This window comes from Rhea americana, unplaced genomic scaffold (genome assembly GCF_003343005.1).
Source record: "Rhea americana isolate MKP2758 unplaced genomic scaffold, rheAme1 scaffold_79, whole genome shotgun sequence".
NCBI classification, from domain to species: domain Eukaryota; kingdom Metazoa; phylum Chordata; class Aves; order Rheiformes; family Rheidae; genus Rhea; species Rhea americana.
The window spans coordinates 3528656-3533030 of NW_028186967.1; positions in this window are offsets into that span (position 1 = coordinate 3528656).

Consider the following 4375-nt stretch of genomic DNA (forward strand, 5'->3'; position numbering starts at 1 on the left):
GGCGGCGGCTCTCGGCGGGCTGGCGGCGGGGCGGCCGCGCGGCGCCGCTCACTCCGCCCAGTTCCCGTGTGCGGGAGGAAGCGAGTCACGGCCCCGGCTCCCCGCCGCCATTAGCTGTCCGCTGCKGCGGCGGCGGCGCCGTCCCCGCCTCAGCCCCGCGGGGCGAAATCGCCGCCCGCCGCCGACGTTTAGGGACTCTGGCCGCTGCGCAGCGCTCCGCGGCGCCCCGGGAGTGTCTCCGCTCCGCTCGGGGGCACCGCGGGGCTCCGAAACGTTTCTGCCAGCTCCTGCGGGGCTTCTCCCGCGCCCGGCGCAGCGCCGCGGCAGAGCGAGGCCTGATGCGAGCGGCCGGCGCGTCCTCTCCGGGGGGCGACTGCCCTGCTCGCCGGGSCCAAGTAGCCTCCTCCCTGCCCTGAGGCGGCCGGGAGGTTCATTTCATTTTATTTTTATTTTTTATTACTGCTCATTTATGAGCAAAAGCGTGTTCCTATGACTTTCCTTGCTCTCTTCATTGTGCCGAATACCTTCAGCATTTAAGCAGCAAGGAAATCTATATTAGCAGTCACCTATAATATGTTTGTTCAAGTGCTTGAGTGGCCAAGGTTCATGTGTCCGAATCCAGTGTGCTCTCGCGAGTGTTGCATTATGTTGACCTTTTGTTTTCATTTTTTCTTTCTTTCTTTTTTTTTTTTTTTTGGAAGGTGGCCACTGCTTTTGGATGCCGTAGTTTCTGTAAAAGTCCAGATTTATTGATATTCAGTTGTTCTGCGCTTACCTGCTGCAGCTCTCATTGCTGCAGTGTGACTCAAAGGAAAAGGGAGCTCTTAAAAGAATAAAAACAATTCTGAAGAGTTCAGGAAAAATCGTCGCAATTAAACAGAAAATACAAGCTGGAGTACTGGCTGTAAAGCATTAAGATACTGTCCTCTTAGGAAAGCTAAGGAAAAGCTTCACAGTCTCCAGATAATTCGTGTTGCTGTTGTCCTTTAAGAGAAGAAAATTTGTAAAAGTTCATGCAGTCTGGGTTGCAAAAAACCTCCCCAAACATTGGCACTGGCCTCCCCCCCCATTACGTAAATAGGCTTTGTATCTAAATCCCTGTTTTTGTTTTGTTTTTGTTTTTGTTTTTTTTTTTGTTTTCCCCACACATTTCTCAAACAATTGCGAACACTTTATATGGCAAGAAAGGTGACTGCTAGTACAGATTTTCTTGCTGCTTAAAAGGCTGAACGTGAGCAAGTGGCTTTGGAGAAGCTGTGCAAATCAGCTGGATTTTGGCTGGACTGTTTGCTTTAATTATGTATGAGGAAGAGTCATCAAACCCTGTAGCTTTGGCTAAGACCTTTCTGTGGGTCTGACATTGATTGGTATTGCTTCTGAAGCTTGTGGTAYGACCTTCTAACCCAATGTGCTAAGYCTGCCTTGGTAGGACTCTGCTCCAGCAACCCTGAAGCTGGACACCCTGTTCCAGTCCCTTTAATAGGAGCAGAGTTCTCACGTTCAGTCCACTTTTTCCTGCCTGAATACAGACACAGCAATGATAAAAATCGCTACCTAATACCACAAACAATATTCACTTACGTAATGAGAAGACAAAAATAGACACGACTTCATAACAATAATGTTAATTCRGAGAATTTTAACAGGGTGGAAAGAGGTCAGAAAAAATTATGTGGAATTTTAAGTAAGGCGTTAGCTAGGCCTTAGACTTAAGAATTCACGATGGCTTCTGAGTCAATTTTGTCAGTCTGTGATAAAGTTGTTCTTTATCTTTCTTCAAAGAGTGTTTAAAAACATAGTTTTAAGTTCACAGTAGTAGAAGTTCATGCTTTATCAGATGTTCTATAATTCTTAAAGTAGTTTCAGGACATTTTTGAATATTTCCCAAGTATTTCTGTTGTAACTCTGCCCTTTGCTTTCCCTCCTGGTCTTGAAATAGATCAGCAACAGCTCTTCCCCATTGGGTTGAGGTATTTCCTTGACCAAGAAAACATCTGCATATTTGGTGGGTTTTTTTCACATCATCATCCCTCACAAGAACTATAACATTTAAAGTCTTATTTTGTTCTTCTTGATGGCTTTGATTAGTCCAAGCTTCAAGTATGAAAGCCTGYTATCATTTTTCCAGAACTGAGGATAACTCTTCTTAGAACAGGCTCTACTGGCTTTATTTATGTGGAAAAAAGTAACTTCAGTAACTACTGGAAAGTTAACTGTCTTAGTATGTCCCATTCTTTTTTACATCATTCTTTATACTGCTTTAAACTTTGATTTATGTGTAGTAATCAGAAGACTTCTATTGAATTGCCCCAATACTGTCCAGGTGTTCTTGAATTTTTTTAAAAAAGTTATGACTTAATAACTGAAATTACCCTTTCCTTGCATTACTGATAATTGAAACTAATTCTCCAGTTACCTAGTTTTCTTAGGTCTCAAGAATTACACTTTTGTTCTGACAACTCTAAATAAGGTCTTGTCTTCAAAATGATTAAAATAATATGTAGTACTAATACCAAACATTTCTACAATTATTCACACAGTTACAGTGATACTACAGAAAAATTAGGCACATTTGTGTATAGCCAGAGGCATAGGTAGTGATAACAGGGTGATACTGTCTCTAAGTTTCACCTTGGATGATAAAGTGGGTTTCTGTACGCTGCACAAGTACTGCAGTGTGCAAACTTGAATTAAAACCCTTAGAATGGCCAAAATGAAATTGGCACGTGCTCATTATAAGACTAATAAAGATGTAATAAATAATGTAAAATCAATAATTTAGTGTTGAGGCTGAAGAAATTCATTATGTGAACTAATTGTTGTGCTGTTTCTAAGGAAAAATTGATGCTTCTTCCCATTCTACTTGAATGTAGTCCAAAAATCTCATAGTTGAGAGAATTAAGAATTTTAAAGGAAAGAAGAAATAACTTCATTGATTTATAAGCTCAAGTTTGCCTCATATTTGAATCTCTTGGCACAATGATGTAAAAACTTACAGTATTACTGTAATTTTGCAGAAATAGGTGCATCTGCAAACTTGAGTTTGGGGGTTTTACTTGAAACAGTTTGTTCCTGTTTGAGGTTGGCCAGGAATATGCTATGGTAGGAAGCCAGTCATGTATGTTCCTCCCCAGACTGCTTTTGCTTATGTGGTGGAAGGGACCATGGCATAAAATAGGGGTTTGGAACCATGCTTTTGAGCARGATTCGAGCATCTTAGTACTGTATTTCCAGATTTGTTTTTTCTGAGAGGGCTTACTAGCTGAACTACATTGCCACCTAACTGCCCAGTGCCAGCTCAGAACTGGAAGCAGTTAACACTAAGTCTCTACGGAGCTGCACAGGAGTTCATCAGCCCTGTCAGCTTTAATTGGCCTGTTTGGAAACAAGGCAGCTGCTCTGCATCCTTAGTGTAATTTATTTCCAAATTTGATAATCTACCCAGAATTAATGGAGAGCTGACTATAATTATTTTTTCCGGTTAGACTAGTTACAGAGTAAGTCCTATTGCACTGTGTTTTCTTTTTCATATTTTCCATTATAACTTTAAAGAGCATATTGCATTATACTTCCCTTTTGGCTTCATACCTTATACTTAACTCTACAAGAAATTACTGAGCAGTAATGTGCTAGTCACATGTTTGCAAAGTCAGCTGAGTTTATTTATGCATTTAACACAGRGTGCCTAATTCTTATTCTTCTTCATGCTCAATAACAAAGAAATCTTTAGTTTACAGTTTTAGAACTGTAATAATTCATCCTAAAAATTCTAAGTATTGCAGCTGTCCTAAATAAATATAGAGGGTATATTAAATGATAGTAGTAATAAATCATTGGTTTTTTTGTTTGTTTGTTTTCTTTTTTTTTTTTTTTTTTTTTTTTTTTTTTTACAAATGAGAGATTTGAAATCTCACTCACTCTTGCTACCAGGAGCATCCCAAAGCAATCAATAGTATCTGAATAATTACTAATAGGGCATCTGATATACTCGAGAACACTTGGACGCATAGAGAAGGAGTGATATCGTGTGGTTTTATGTATGACCCAAAGATAATACCGAGGTAAAATGAAATTCCATTGAAATTATTAATTGCCATGCAGCCAGGGTCTCATGCTTTTTGTTTTAATGTAAAACACATGGCTTTGTTTGTTTCCATCAAACACATTAGTAATATGCCAGAATGGATGTGTACAGATGGACTTGATAATGGAATGGATTGAATTAAAACCTCTTTGAAGCTGAAGGGTGTAACTGCCGTCTTTAATCTCACTTAATTTAGGGACAATTAAGTTCCTTTACGTAACCAAGCAGTTGAAACAACAGCTGCCTCCCTCCGGATCCGGAATAAGACTACGCAGGCTTCGGTGGCAGCAC